The sequence below is a fragment of the Onychostruthus taczanowskii genome, unplaced genomic scaffold (genome assembly GCF_017590055.1).
Source record: "Onychostruthus taczanowskii isolate IOZ18803 unplaced genomic scaffold, ASM1759005v1 scaffold45, whole genome shotgun sequence".
Taxonomy (NCBI): Eukaryota; Metazoa; Chordata; class Aves; order Passeriformes; family Passeridae; genus Onychostruthus; species Onychostruthus taczanowskii.
Window position 1 is genome coordinate 7,094,212 of NW_024502014.1, and position 16,789 is coordinate 7,111,000.

The 16,789-nt window shown below is 43.7% G+C and overlaps 1 protein-coding gene across 2 annotated transcripts in view; it reads left to right on the forward strand.

Annotated features, from left to right (window-relative positions):
* The window catches only part of IWS1 (interacts with SUPT6H, CTD assembly factor 1), a 37,437-nt gene continuing 20,648 nt past the window's right edge, over nucleotides 1-16,789 (forward strand). Inside the window, exons 1-3 of one of the 2 annotated variants that reach the window (XM_041414534.1) lie at nucleotides 1-15; nucleotides 1,736-1,851; nucleotides 7,279-7,431. The gene's annotated coding sequence lies outside the window, so the exon portion shown is untranslated. Of the gene's footprint in view, nucleotides 16-1,735; nucleotides 1,852-7,278; nucleotides 7,432-16,789 lie in introns of those variants that run through there. The other variant, XM_041414533.1, reaches the window with a different exon arrangement.

The window sequence follows — 16,789 nt, forward strand, 5'->3', positions numbered from 1 at the left end:
CAAACTTTACCAAAGGTAAGACTTTGTATTGTTAGAGCATTACCAGTGGTTTCTTGTAGTCATTTGGCTTGATGCAGCGGATGAAGTATGGCTGGCACTGCTCAAGGATTTTCATTAGTTTTTCCAGGGATTGCTTGAACTGTCCTCCCAGTGTCGAGAGCCGCTTGGTGGTATCCAAGCCCTGGGAAGAGAAAGCACATGCTGACTGCAACATCATTCGCTCTCAGAGGCCAATGAATAAACCTTTGTATTTTTGTACAATGCAACAGTATCACACAACCACCAGAAAAAAGTTATTTACCTATATGGGAGCTACATTGGCCATCTGTACCTTATTAATTTGAGTTTATTCTTGTAAAGAAACCCCTCACTAAGTGCTTTCAGCTACTTAGGCACTAAGTTCTAGCAGTAGGGGTGGCTGTAGTGGAAGTAATTCCACCCACAGGAGCCCACATGCACCTGTCTGTTCCAACCAAGGCTGTGTTTAGTGCCAGGCCTGGGTACAAGCTGTGATTCCTGGGAGCGTGCCTGAAAGCTTGGTGAGAAACAGCCACTTCCAAAGCAGGAATAAACTCCAGGCCAGATATTTTGCTGCCACCATAGCTAGGAATGCTAAAGATCCAGAACAGCCCATTCCTTAAGGATTAGGTCTGATTAGGCTGATCATCTTGCCCATTAATACTATGGCAAGCAGTGAAAAGGCAACTTTTACTGGAATATAAACTAAGAGGTACTCCAGACTTCCCCAGCCTCTCTGACAGCACAGTTCCACCTGTCTTTTTCACACAAATCATCACATTAAGCCTAAGTTTCTACATGTCAGTATGGGCACATTAAATTACAGTGCCAACAGTACAGATTCCAAGTAACACAAGGACTCCACTGGCCTTTTACATACAGGCATTGCAGCACACCACAGCCTGTTTGTTTATTAGTTTGTTTGGGGAGCTTGGTCCGTTGTGGGGTTGTTGGAATTTTTTCAAAGTAAATAATTTAAAGTCCAGTGGCTCCCCCTCACTTCCATGATCTTTAGGGTATCTCATCCTGCTGTTCTTACTTCTAAAGTGCTGCTTTAACTACTCAGATTTCCACCCTCTGCTTTAGCTACAGGGCAAGGCTGCCCTCCAGTGATCAATCATTTGTGTCTTTGGAAAACAGCTCCTGGGAATGTCTCATTGCAGCTCTGATGCATCTTAGGGCTAGCAAGCACCCAAAGTGGTAAAATAACAATATATACTTATTTTAGTGATTTTCACTCTCAGACCTTAGTGGCCTTTCTGCAGTACCATCAGTGGGATGGCCACACATGATCTCATACATGCAACATTGTTAAAGCTGAATTTTTTTATTGAGTTAATGGTGACTTTTCTGTTGTGGTGTGTCAGGAAAGGAACTCTGAGACCTCTGGACAAGAAAGTGTTTTCTGGCACAACATTCATTATTATTTTCTGTAGCCTGCTTCTTAGGCTTCCCAATGGTGGTCCCATTTATTTGAACATCAACATCTAATTTCTGTGCATTTTGACATGGGATAGCCCATTTGGTATTTCCTTTCTTGAGATGCTGCTGTACTTTTTTTTCATTAACACAGCCTTATTTGTAGGAACAAGGCCTGTTAGAGCATTAGAGCAATGTAAATAAACCTGATATTTAATCTGGAGGTATTCATAGCATTTAAGAGATGCTAAGCCACTTATCTGCTGCTTTTAACACTTCTGACATTCTTTGCCCCCAGGATGTTTACCTGTCCGTGGGCAGGTGTTCTGGACAGCAGAAAGCCACACTGGGACAAAGACAGAGGAAGAAAGGACAAGATCAGAAAACAATGCCAGGAGAATAGACAGATAACAGGTAAGACAGCAAGCTGATTGTTCTGTATCCTGACAGGAAAACTCAAAGATGTAAACAAGCAAAAGTACCTTCACATACTGGTGACACTGCATAGCTAAATGTTCAGAAATCAAGGTATGTGGAAGTTGGAGCAGGACAGAGAACCTGAACTGTGCCCCACGGTGTTTTCTAGTCCACTGCACTTCACATCCTTATTTTCACTAGGCACAGACACAACAGGATCAGTGGAGTCTGTGATGATGACCCATCATGAACTTTGTCGCACAGTGATGTCCAGTCAGTGACAACGTGTGGGGAAGCATCATGACTTGTGGTTCTGAAACAACTGCAGGCATGGCTACACAGATATCCAGGGTGCACACCTGGCTGACAGGGCTGACTTTGCACTTGTTTACAGCATGAACACCAGACCCTGACTTTTCCTGCAGCCCCCTTGGCAGAAACAATTTGAATGAAAGAGGCAGAGATTTGCAGAGGCAGTGCAAAGAAAGAGGAGATCAAGAACAGCCAGAGTTGTATGGAAGGCAGGAGAAATGAGTTGTTTCTGCAAGACAGTGCCAGTAAACCAACCTTGTAGTAGACCTGGTCAGATCCAAGATGCCGAATGGTCCCACGTCCCAGAATAGCTGGGGTTGTTTCCACCTGGAAAATCTCTCTCAGGAATTTGTTTTTGGAGGAATGGACCACTTGCATTACATTAGCACTCAGTGTGTCACGATTTTTCTCCAAGAAATCTATAGGATGGAAACAATATTAGCCTGTCACCTCTGCAGCCTGCTGGCTCTAGCACCAGTGTCTACCTAACATCCACTTAATTTACAGTAACTTGCAGATGGGTTTAGAGTAATCCTTCTGACCTCCTGATCAACTTCAGATCAACACTGCCCTGGAGAGCTACATATCCAGGTCATGCACCTATCATGCATTCATGTATCCAGGGCAAGTCATGCCCTTCCCTTCACCCTGTTTCCAGCAGAGGTAGACTCACCTTTTGATTCATAAAAGACAACCCCAGCAAAGTGGTTGATGCCAAACTTGGTATCATGAACACTCTTAGGTGGGATGTAGACGTTACTTTTACCATGGAGGGAGTTGATTTTGATAAGCATGGTGGCATCTGTGCCCTAGAAACAAGTACAGGTGAAAAAGGATGGTTAAGCAGATTGTCCCCAGCACTGGCCTGTGCTCAACAAACAAACAGAAGTGGCACTTAGAGATAACAAAAGCTCAAATTCTGCCCTTATGTGTGTAGTAGATCTGGAGAAAGAGCCAAAAGTATTCTTTCTTTTACACAGACCCCTGTCTCAAGCATCATGATAGAACACAGCATCAAGCACAGGACCTGGTTTTACTAGGGCTGTACATAAGTCTTTATAACATTACCAACATCACCAGGTGGGCTGAGAATTTACCAGATCTTTGGACCTCACAAGCAAAGCCCCCACCAACCTTCTCACGCCCTGCTACCCAGGAAGCTGTAAGGGATGCCTTCTCCTTCTCCTGGGCAGGCACAATTCTTCTTTCACTCCCCAGCTGGTGCAAGACTCAGAGATCCCTGGAAGAATCCCTGAGCAGATCCCAGATCCCATGCCCAGACCAGAGGCTAGGCAGTGAGCTGGGAGCTTCTTTACAAGGAGTGCCATCATGATGCCATCCCCTCGTGGGCCATGTGAGCTCTCTGTACTCACCTGCACCCAGGGCAGTGGGGGCTTTGCTCTCAGAAGTCATGTGCTCTGGGAATCATGGAAGAGGTGCTTTCTTGATCTGTGGGACCACCCTCTTCTTAGGGAAGAAAGGTGAAAGCTGTCTGCCTGTACATGATCCTATCAAGTAGTGATCTGAAGGACTACAAAATAGCTGAGGCAGGGGCTTGCTTTTCTGGACACCCTCCATTGTCATCTGATTCCTGCACCAACACTCCAGTTTAGCCTCACCATACTCTGCAGATTACGAAAATGCTCTACAGGGATGTCTGAGATCAGATGCTACTTTCATCTCTGCTTTTCTTCTTTGAAATGACTGACCTTTGCAGGATAACATTTCAAAGAATCACAGAATCATGGCAGACAACAGCCACAGACTTTCCCTCATGCACTAAGCAGGTCATGGAAGGAGTTCATGGAACTTTGTCATGGAAGGAGTTCAGGCTGGTCAAGCAGGACCCTTGCTGACTGGGCCTGATCAACTTGTTGCTCTGTACCTGCTCTGTGATGGTGCTCAAAATGTTCTGTTTATGACCTTGTCTGGCAGCAAGGTTAGCTGCCAGGCCTGTAGTTCCCCTTCAGTTCCTCACAATTGCTCAATTAAGTCTGTCAGCAAGGGGAAGAAAGAGCAAGCTGCAGCCCAGACCAACAGCAGAACAATACTCAAACAATGAACGATTTCAGATTCCCAAGAAGCCCTTGTAAAATGATCCAGACTCCTTCCTTCTCTGTCTGGAGCAGCTGTAAAAGTTTCAACAGCAAGGCATCAGGAAGAGCACATTCCAGCAGAGAGTGAAGCAGTTGTGTAGTGAGCTAATTTGAAAGAAACATCTATGGGAAGAAGATATTGCCTCTCCTAACATATTTGAAAGCCATTTTTGCACTTTTGTGTGTCTAAAGCCAAGTGTTACCCATGAGCTGTGTGCAAAGCCAGGCATTACAAGTGAAACCAGAAATTTACCTTTGGGAACCTGCTCTCTTCATCAATGAGGGAGATGATATTCATGGGCTTGAGTGCAATGACTTCCAGAGCCTGGTGGTTATCAGTGAAGTCAATGTTGTTCCAGGCAATGTGCTCTGCAACGTATTCCTCTTGCTCCAGCTTGAAGACATGGTGCACAAAGAACTGCTGAAGGTGCTCATTTGCAATGTTAATGCACAGCTGCTCAAAGCTGGGGAAGAACAAGATGAAAGCCCATGGTCATCCTTGGCCAGTGCTGCACTGCTCTCTGCTATTTGTTTAGCCTCTGCACTAAATGCATTCCAGATACACCACTGCCACATTCCACACTGCTGGTGACTGGCACCACTGCATGTTGCCAATCTTAGCAATACAAGGGAAGCATTTTCTGCTGTGGCAAAGACCAGCAGCAATGAGCCAGCTGATGGCTGAATGTTGCTGAGTAGGCAATACAGATCTTTTATGTGTTTCAAGAAACTCCAGAGATAAAGGGGAATATGTAACTGTGAAAATCACTTATGAGCATGTGACATGTTTCTGCTTGCACTGGTGCTACCACTTCTTTTGTTATTTACTCCTTTATGCTGCTGCAGGTCTTGGGAACAGCACAAAATAACAGGAGAGAACACAAAAGATAGAAGACACACTGTAGAGATCCTAGATTCTGTTCCAAAAGTCACTGAGGAACATTATCTGGCTGAAGGCCAGAAAATTCCTCAAGATCTAGAATAGACATGTGCAATGGCTGCACTAAAATGAAGGCTGGGAAAGGAGGCAGAAATATGATCAAGACTGAAGAAAAATGGAATCTGCATGATCAAAACTGGGAAAATTCAGTAATGGAATTCTCACCATTTTTCTGAGAATCAGGGTAAAGATGAAAGAGTATGTCTCTGTTTTTTCGTTCCTTCCCTTTACATCAGCTGCTTTTCAGCTTCCTATTGCATTTCATCTGGAGTTTCCTACCTGTTGTTGCTGAAGTTTTCAAACCCAAAAATATCCAGCAGTCCAATGGATTGATGTCTGTCTTTAGGCTTCTGAGAAGCTGGGTTGAAAATGGCTGAGTTGATTTTGTTCACAATCCACAAGAAAATCCGCCCATATATACCCTGAGGAAAAAAAAAAAAAAGAGGAATTAGAGCCGTCTAATCATTAGAGACTTTGGATGTAACTGCTTGCTATTGTGCTGTCAAGCTATGCCTGAGAACTACAAGGGCTTGGAGCCCTCTGGGTCAATGTTTATCACGTGGAGCTCCTCAGTCAGGAAGAGAGCTCTGAAAGCATCCCCAGTCTTAAACAGGGAAGCTGTGAGCACCAGTACCTTCACAAAGGCATCCCTCCCATTGGCAGCTTGAACCACATTCAGAGGTCTGGACACACTTTCTCCTCGGACAATGATGGAGAGGTTTGTGAGGCTGGTCTGGAGTTCACTAGAGTCCACCTGGAGAAACAGTCATGGCAACCTGGTCATTCCAGGTGAACAAAGGAAATCCAGCAAAGTTTATATCTGGGGGAGGACTATGACAAACTGCTTGTCTAGCAGCATCCACTGGCAACTTGCTGTCCCATTTAAAGGTCTCCCATCTTGGAGAGACATCTGGAACAGCATGACTGGAGTGTGAGCAGGACAGAGGCAACATGCCTGTTGAATGTTAATTCCTACATAAACTCCAGAGACATGCTCTGCCAGTGTGCTCATGGAACAAGGGAGAAGGAAGAACCAGCAGAAGATGAGGGTCCATTACCTCGAGCAATTTGGTGGCGATGGAGAAGTGTGGTGAATCTATCACATCAGAGCAGTCCAGGTTGTCGTACACGGCCGCTGCAAGGAGGAAACAACCACTCTCAGGGAGAACCATCACTGTTGTTAATGTAGCTGTATTTCTGTGACCCCACAACACTGGGAATGTGGCAAGGTACTCAGTTCTCATTTGAAACTGACTGGTCTGGTGATTTAACCAAGGAGGGTCCTGATTTCACCCAGATCCTGGGATCTACAGGGCTCTCTCGTGCGTAGAACATCAGGCTAAAAACAGCAGCCAAACTGACAAGATTATTCATTTAAAATAGTAACTGCTGGGGATCCAGGGAAGTGATAGCTGACTCCAGAAAATACATTTCTGGAAATATTTTTCCTGTGTATGTGGCTTGTGGGAAATGAGACAACAAAGAGGAATACAAAAAATCCCTAATTTTAGTAGTTAGCATTAATACAAAGAATCCAGCTGGTATCTCTGTATTGGGTCTGCTGTATCACAAAGCAAGGAGCTCTTTTCTAAAATGTGAAAGCTTCTGGCATGTGCTGGTGGGTCACACTGTTCCTGTCCATTCCAGAAGTGCACTTATGCAGGTGAGTGTTCAGCAGACTTAAGCAGGAGGATGACTGCTATTATCTCCAAGGCAAACATCACTGCTGTGTCCTCTGGCCTCTGTAGAACAACAATCAGCAAATGGCATTATACTCTGTTGTTTCAGTTTGTGTGATAAGGGCCTATTTACAACCATGGAGACCTGACAGTGTGACAAAATAATAAGATGCTGCTTTTCAAAACACATGGCAGTGGAGTCACAAACCAGAATTTCATTGTGCTTATCTGCCTGCCCTTCCAACTCTGTTCACCTGTTAATACAGGTCAGAGCAGCACAACCTGATCTCTGCAGGTGGAAGCAGAAAGCACCCAAGGGAAGTACCTTTACCATCAAGTCTGAGGAAAGGTAAGCCCAGGCAATGCTGAATTTACCTTGGAACTCTACATTCCCTAGGTGCAGGATCGCAGCCAGCAGCTTGCTGATGTCCCAGTGCTCAGAGTCTGAGAACATGAGGATCTTCATAGCTGAGCGGATGTGGGCATAATCCTTGGCGTCGTTCCGGCTGTCGCAGGACGTGCAGTTACCCTGCAAGCACCACACCAACAGGTAAGGAAGATCCTCCTGCTACCCAGACAAGGATGAAAGCACGTGCAGGGTGACAAGCCTTTGTACACAAGGTGGCTATCCTGTGAGTCCACAAGGATGCAAGGTAAAACCCTATTTAGACATTCTATATTCTCTTCCCATAATTGTATCTTCCTTCATATTTTCTCTCAAAAAGAATGCATTAACAGAGGGCTCAGTAATGCATTTTTCCAGGCTAGGCTGAATACTGAGGAAGCCAAAGGAAAAGCTGATGGGAAGGCTGCTCTGGAGCATAGAAGGACAGGAAGCTTTGACAAGGTTACCTACTTTTACAAGGCCATGCCTGTTTCTTTGGTTTCCTCTCTCCGCCCTGTCAATAGAAAATTAAGAGCCCTAATCCCAAACCAAAGCAAGTCAAGTTGGATAAGTACTAGAAGGCAAATCTCAAAATAAAAATATTAGGTCCTAGTGGAAGACAAATGGAAGCATGTAAGGCAGCATGAGAAGCACCTTCATCAAAGTCTACACAGCAGGTCCTACGATGCTGCTCCTGACAGAAACTATTTTCAGCCATAATGGAGATGGGGAAATGCCTTTTTTACCCTTGCTATTTCTGACAATATAGTGTGATGATCCCAAAAATTAAATATTCCTAGACATTTCAGTTTACAGCATGTAAACATGCCAGCTTGTACCAACAGCTGACCTTTACAAAACCATGGATATGTTCTCTTTTAATCCAGTCCTCCTATTTCAGTATCACACTGCCCTACTGCTGATCCCGGGGCCTTTTCATGGAATGGCCAATGGGTTAATTGCACTAATTGCACTCATGAGCTTTGCTGCAAGATCACTGTTATTTTGAAAACATTACATTTGAGAAAATCTCCACAACTTTAATAGTTTTGCTTTTGAGACTCCAGAAACAGACTTGTTTTCATTTCCTAGAAATTAGGTGCCCAGCTCCAGCTAATTTCAGTAGAGGCAGGACTTAAACACATTCTTTCCACAGCTGTAGAACAGCCCAAATCTAACCAGCTGACATATTTAATATGAGGTATATACACAGGCTAAAGGATAGGATTTTCATCATGGCTTTCATGTCCTAAACCACTCAATTACCTATTTTCAAAAACCTCACCTATGAAGATCCCACTTCTGTCACAATGGCATTGTAACTCATTGTCATTAGCATCCATCGTGGGAGGTTACGCTGAATGCCAGCTGCCTGCATTATGTATGTAAGATTTATTAGATATAAGGACTAGGATTCTTATTAATTTTCCTCTAAGGTACACATATGTGATTACTGTTCTCCCTGGCATGAGATCCCTTGCATTCCTTTGAAATCTTGAGTGTCTGTGAAAGTGGGGGATGTTGTCCACATTCTGTTTCAAGGTGTCCTTTTTGTTTCTTAAGTCTGACTTTGACAGAAAGTTTTAACCTGCCACAAGCTGCTTCCCACTGGTGGACAATAAACTAAGTGTCTGAAACTGATACTCACGGCACTTTTGTGTTACTGCTTCTGGTACTCTAAGGGAAGGACTGTTCATATTTGGTAACTACCACCTGCATCTCCTAGTGATTGCAGTTGCTCACTGGAAGAAGCAAATGGCAGAGGGATATCAGAGAATAAAGCAGAGATTATTACCATAGTGAGATAAGTGTACTCTGAAGCAGTGCCCAGATTCAGCATCTTTTTCTGCTCTGTATTCATCCCCATTAGCATGCAGTAGAAGATGTGATAATTCCTTTCCTCTGGAGCCTAAAAATAAAAGAAACAGGCCAATGGACAGCCTTGTCAGGATAAGCTTCTAACACAAGAACAGGCAGAATGTACACCTGCCAGTGCCCTCACCTGCCGGCAGACCCGGGACTTCTCCAGGAGAAACTGCTCTATCCGGGCTCCTTCTATCACACCACTTTGGTTGAAGTGAATATCAATGTATTTCCCAAAGCGGCTTGAATTGTCATTTCGAATTGTCTTGGCATTTCCAAAAGCTAACAGCAAGAGACAGAAATAATATCTGTATTATGGCAGTTCATGAACATCAAACCTATTTTTTCCCCTTCTACTTTGCTGCTAATATTGTACACATTTTGTTCCAAATGACAGCACTGAGAAGCACTGGAGAATGTCTTGTCTCAGTCTGTCTCCTGAAGAGAGGGGCAGGCATACTGTGCACCCAGATAATTGGGTCCTAAAAGACATATTCAAATGATCCAAATGTGGTCTGTATCTGGCCAGCCAAGAGACCTGGGCAAGTCTGAGGACCTTCAGAATAATTTACTGGGAACATGTTGATCCCTGTACAGAGAAAGATGGTGTCTCAGGGAGCTCCCCTACAGATACATCTATGCATGGCCAGTCACTCTGTCACTGTCTAGGGCAAATGCCAAACCAGGGGGCTTTGCCTTGGGCTCTGCAGTTCCAAGGACTCTTGTGCTCCTGGCAGTTCCAGGGTGTATACTACAGAGGAAACTCCTCCTGCAGCATGAGAGAAAAGCTGCTCTGGACTGTATGGGAGCATGGCAGAAAAGTATAGAGAACATCTACAGTGCATCACCAGTGTTTCAGGGGGATTACCAGTTAAGCAGATACAATGGTTCAAGGATCTGTTTCTGATTCATTTTATCCTGAGATAAATGTGGTAAATCAGCCATGTTTGCTAAGTAACCCACCTTCCAGAATGGGGTTGGCCTCTAGGATTTGCTGCTCTATCCAGGAATGCTGGCCACTGACAGCTGCCAGAAACTGTAGTATTAGCTTTGTACTTTCAGTTTTACCAGCTCCAGATTCTCCACTGCAGTAAAAAAAAAGATCATTACAGGCTTCCTTTCTTTTTTTGGTAATGTGGAAGACCAAGTTACAATAAAAAAAAACAATCCTACTTAAGTTTACCCTGTGAGTGGCAGAGGGTGCCATTCAGACTGTCAGATCAGACTGTCTTTCATAGAGGGCTGGAAAATTTCAGTCTTTCATCATCTTATCTGCTCAAATTGAAGTAGTTTTTCAGACTTAGGCTGAGAACTAGATCCTCCCACCAATTAAAAACAAGCAAATCCATGGAAGACATTCTGTACCTGTACAAATAAAATGACCACTTGCTTTTCTTTTTTATTGCATTACCAGATTGTCAGTGCTAGTGTCAGCACATCAGCGGAGTTGACTCAGATATAATCAGATACTATTGCAATGAGACTATCTGGTTCTTCACATTGATGACAAACAGAGAATGGATTCTTTGTAGGAGGATGAAAGCTTCCATTCACCTTTGGGTTAGCAGAGGTTATTTCTCTTGAGGAAATGTCTAGCCTTGGAAAATACATGTAACATAAATATTCTGTCTCCAAGGTAAAAGATAGCCCTCTGTCACACACACTCAGGTGTTATATTTCTATATGTAGTGACCACATGCAGAATGTACAACCACATTGAAAGATTCTGGGGGAAAACAGGCTTCAGAAATCCTTTGCTTATGTTTTACCTTTCCCAGCCCTAACTGAAAATGAGGGAGCAGGGAAGAAAATATTTCCTTCCTGTTGTCTCTAGTTTTATCTGTGTCCTTCCATTTGGAAGGTCAGGAGACCATCCTGTGTCCACAAGGTGCCCCAAACCATGCCAGACTTGGTTTCTGCTATTTGTCCTCTCCAAGTCCATTCACCTGATCACACAGCACTGGTCTCTCTTATTCCTCTTCATATTGAAGTAACAGTTATCTGCAATGGCAAAGACATGAGGTGGAAGCTCTCCAATCCTCTTGTTACAGTACAGTCTGATCTGGTCCACCGTGTAGAGGGGCAGCAGCTGGTATGGATTCACTGCTACAAGGATTGATCCTGTGTAAGTCTGGAAAACAGTTGTGAGCATTATTGCTACAGTAAACCTCCAAACAAGAATACAACCAAAGCTACTTGCAGTATAAATCTAAACAGAGGCAGGAGGGAAGCCTGGGAGATCATAGCAGCACTTGGGTGAGGCTAAGAGCCCAGTTCCTCACTATAAGCTGCTATTGAACATCCCAGGATAAGGAGAGGTTTGCCCAAGGTTCTAGGTGTGACCTTGCTAATGACAGCTCTGTTCTCTGTCTCAAGCTGAAGCACACAGAAGTCCAATTTGACCTGGCACTTTGGTGTTATCATAAGGTGTTTTGCAGGGTTTTGTTTAGCTGCTTTTGTATGCTAGTGCAGATGTAGCTGAACTTTGTGAATGGGCCAAGTTACAGTTGTGCTATTCATACAGTGATTTAGAAACATTTGTATACAGCAACACCAATGAAATGAAGGAGGCTGTTGAAAGCTGTGGAGATGCAAGGCAATAATACTGTTCAAAAACTGTGTGAAACAAATGCAGGCTGTAGAGTTTAATATAACAGATCTATCCACACACCTTGTTAGTTGTAACTGTAGGATATATAAAATAAGTCCTTTTTAACACTAAATATCATCACACCTATGTTGTAAGAGGCAGCTTCTCTCCAGTACTGTATATAACATGGGAGGCAAAGCATGGAAAAACCTGAATATTAATTATAATATTACAAATTGGAAACTGAGGAAAAAAGAAAATAAAATTGTCAAATTTGCCAGCTACAGATAAAACCTGTAATGGACAAAATATCCAGATTTATTAATTAGCCATTTTATTATATCAACATCAAGTAAATGTTGGCTTGGACTGGGGGACAATTGAAATCATGTCACTGCATACCCGTTAGGCTGATCCTCCAGGTAACAGCAGCAGTAAGCTGTAACGTGGGCTGGATTCAGTGCACTGTCAGTGGCTGGTGACAATGATCGCTCTGGGAGAAAGTAAGTGGAGTCACTACCTGTGCCAGCACTGTGACTGAGGGGCAGCCAAAGTACTTGAGTGAAAGAAGAGAAAAAATGTGTTGTGTCTCCTTGGCAACCTCTGTCATTAAAGAAGTCAGAGGGCCCCAAGTGTGAAAGGCTCCCAGGCTGCTCGAGTGTAGAGGCCATTCCTGGAAGTGACCTGGAAGTGACCTGGCTGTTCCTGGAAGTGACTGTGGCACTCACATAGATTTTGTGCTCCTGGTGTCGGATGAGGAGGTTGTGCACCATGCCAGCTTCATGGAGATCCCCGAGGCGGATCATGTCCTCTACCCCCTGGACAGAGGAAGGGTGCATCAGGTGCACCATGTGCATATTCCGAGCCGTGATCCAGTGCTCCTGACAAAGGCAAGGCACAGACTTTAATGTGTGATGCTCAGAGGCAAACAAAGGAGGGCTGGGTTAGACTGGAGTGAGCTTCAGCATGATACATGCTCAAGCAGGCATGCTCTAACACACAGGTGACTGGCCTATAGGAGTTAACTGGTTCAAAACCAGATGGTTTAAAACACTGAATGAAGCCATTTGGGTGGGTTCTGAACAGCACCAGTTTTAACACTGCTCAGAGTGTTAACTGCAGACTGCAATTCTGTCATCACAGGCAGAGCACTGTATAAGGTTGGGATGAACTGATTTCAGTGGGATGATATGTCCACCTAAAACTTCACCAGGATTGGAGCCCTAAATCCATTTCCTTTTCCTAGCCATGTAGATATGTATAAGGTTGGGATGAACTGATTTCAGTGGGATGATGTGTCCACCTAAAACTTCACCAAATTTAGGGATTGGAGCCCATCCATTTCCTTTTCCTAGCCATGTAGATATGACCTCTGTCTTATGAAGCTCTGAATCTTCCTAGTGCTTGGACCTCGAGATGCCAGATGACCATCCTATACTTGCCTTATTTCTATAGTTTTTCTTTCAGTATATCCTACCTATATCAAAGTCAGACCACCTGGACAGATGGAGCTTTGGTCTGACCCAATAGGACCTTCTTTTGTATTTTGCACTTTTACATTTCATGTTCATCTTTTACAGAAGGTTATGGCATAGCCCACCTTGCCTTCATCATCCTCCAGCAAGATCCGTCCTGAGTCAGATTCCTTCACAACTGCCCCAATAGGAACATTAAATTCACTGTTTGGTTGAGTGTCCAGCCACACATGATCACCCTGGGGAGAAAAAAGCTACTGTCAAGTACAGTGACATACTTGATGCCATGTGGCTCACAGGCAAATACCTCTTGGTCTTCCTTTTTTAGTTATTTGATTTTTTTAGCAGTGTTCAACTGGGTAAGTTCTTACTGCTTGCAGACAATACATTTATAGACCTCTGAATTCTACTCCCAGCTCCACAGCTGATCTGAAACATGACTTTGGACAAGTCATCAAACCCAGCTGTCTCAAAGGAGGAAATGAGGCAACACTTTTTCCAAGGACAACAATAATGCAGCTTCAATACCTCTCAGAGGCTGGCTGGGGGCATAGTGAATGCTGGGGAACTGGCTTGGCAGCCTCACATGAGCTATGATATTTTCTCAGAAGACATTCTTGAGAACACAGACTTTACCAGGAAAGAGAAAAACAAACAAACATATGTACATACTATAAGCCTGGAAATGTAGAGACCTCCATTGTGAGAAATTTTAGATATATTTTTTTCCTGCTATAGCTGAAATGTGAGTGCTCCCATGATCTCTCTTAGGAGAAAAAAGCCACCAACATTCTTTATCCAGCCCAGTTCCTCTATTCACATAGGTAGAGGCTTGTCAACATCTGGCACCTCTGCAGAACAAGCAAGAACTACTCTGATGTGCCTGGAGGAAGGGGTGAGCCACAGCTGCCCTTTCCTAGGAATGAGCAGCATCTTGGTGTTGCCTGTACCAGTGTCCTGGTTATACTTCCCTACTCCAGGCCCTCAGGAACACCTTCTCTTGCTCCAGTCCCCAATACAGATTCAAACAGAAAGATGGAATAAAAAGTGAATAGACTTGTAGATCAGTGGACTTTGTAGCTGTGTCTTGTCATATATAACTTTTGTTACACACCACAGCACTGAATGTCATAGTTTCAATGTTTTTACTGAAAAAAATTTATTTTTCCTCTCAAAATACTTTGTGGCTTACATTTAAAACCAAATAACCAATGTAAAGCATCCATAAACATTGCACAAGATTATGAAGAATGTTACAGACTAACAGCTCTTATTTGTGTTGAATAAAACTCCAAAGGTAACTTGTGTAGTTTCACTGCCACACCTTGTGACAGAGGTCACCTGCTCAACAAGAGGATGGCCTGGTGAAGCAAGACATCTCTGCTTCCCTAGTCTAGGCTGAAATTATTTTATACCTTGTTGGTACTGGGTTATTGCAACTTTCTTTTGATCGAACCATGATGGTTAGGTAATTTTCCTCCTCTTTGGGCCTCAGGCTAATCACTCAATCAGAAGAAAGAGTAGGACTTACCTTTCTGAAAACCAGCATTATGTTTCAGATCACTGTATGCAACCTGCATGCCAAGAACATAATGTTAGGTCAGAAAAGGACTTTGATGAGAACAGACAGTGGGATTTCCTTGCAAAAAAAATAACATCAAAATATCTTAAAATTATTTTGTTAAAGAAAAAGAGATCATTAAGATACACCCAATATAGAAACAATGACACCATCTATACAAAGCAAAGAACCTGCAGCACTGGGGTGGTGCTCTGAGTTCTGCCACATAACCTGGAGATGCTCTTAGCCCTAAAGATTTCACTGTGCACATTTTCATACCAAATAGTTCTCTCAGTCAAGTGCTAGGCACAGTTATTGTCTGAACTTCAAGGTTGGCTCACTAATAAAAAAAATCCACAGTGCAATGTGATTTGATGCACAAGACAACCAGCTAAAGGTGGTCCATTGACCCAGCAGCTCAGTGGCTATCCCAGAGACACAGGTTTAATTCATACTTTCCAAGGTGAGTTCCCTCAGACCCTTCAGCTTGAATGCACCACCAAACAGAAACAGAGGCCTAGAGTTCACCTTCCTTGGCTGGAATGGGAGGAATTGCAATGAAGGCGTGAACAGCAAAATAAGGGACTGGAGGGAACCACAATAAAATTAAGAACTCACTATCAAGAACATAACAGCCAAAATATCAGTGGCCAGAGATCTACACCAGTGCTTTAGCTAAGGGATGATGCAGTTTAGGCTGTCCTAACCAAGAAACTAATGTCTTCAAAGCAACTTTGTATCCCACAGAGCTGGATTTTGGGAGTGATTCCATGACGAGGATGATTTGTCAGCTGGTATTTCATATTCTGTTATTCTTATGGCAAAGTCCTCACATTCTTATTCAGGACTCAGAGGCAGGACCTATGCACCAACTTCAAAACTGAGATGGCCTGTTGCTGGGAGTGGTGCAGGGAGGCACAGAAGCACAGTCCTTGGCAAACACAGGCTAAAGATGGGCCACAATCAGTGATTCACAGCTGACAAGCACTTTTTCACCTGCACCAGAAACCAGAATATGGCAAAAGAGTAGAAATATTGACCCCAAACAAGGAGGGAGTGGGACATGCAAGCACAGAGACAGCCATACAGTGTCACATGAAAGGGACAGCTGTCTCCACATCCGGTCTGACAGCAGCCAAGAGCAGACTTGTAGGGAGGAGATCCCATATAATCCCAGGATATGCAGTTCCAATATTTAAAATTCCTATTCCCAGAGAAACCCTAAGTGGCCACCCGCTACACCTGGTTGCATGGCCACTTCCTGGCCAAGCCTGGCTCTCTCTTCTGTTTCTCTTGATAAAGTAATGCTGCACCATAAATCAAACCACACCCCATAGGATGGGAATTTACCTCTCCAGAAGAAATCTTCACTGAGTGGCTTTTGCGGCTCAGGTCCCTCTTTTTCATAAGCATTGGCGTAAGAAGGGAAAGGAAGGTGAAACTGGCCCTGGTGCCATTAAGTTACAGTTCTCCACTGCACAAAGGAGGAAATGACTGAAGCACGGTTATTTATTACAGGACTTTGCTCCCAGTTCAGTGTGTATGTCACTTCCAGGTCAGGTGTTCCAGTGAGCATGAAGGCTAATTGTTGCTTGAGTGAACCTTAAACTTCAGTCTCTCCACTGCGCCTGTATCCTTTCAGATTTCTGGAAATCACTCCCAGAAGAAATCCCTTTAGCATCTGGTCTTATCCTGCTCCAACATGACTGACTTCTCTAGGACTGTCTCTCACCCTCTTATGTATGAAGAAAATCAGACCCTCATCTCTTCATCAAAACCTCCCTTTGGCTTTCCATACCTCTTTTCTGCAAGAAAATGCCCATCAGTCTGTGTTCTGCCTGGTCTGTGTTTCACAGTACCTCAGACCAAAATTAACTCATCACATTTAACTGAAATTCATACACACACCCATATAATGGGACAAAATGCACTAGCATTTTTCACTAGCATTAATTTATCTCTCAACAAACACTCTGTCCCTGTGTTCCCAAATCTAGGTGCATGTTGACTCCCTATTTTTCCCAAAATAGGGAC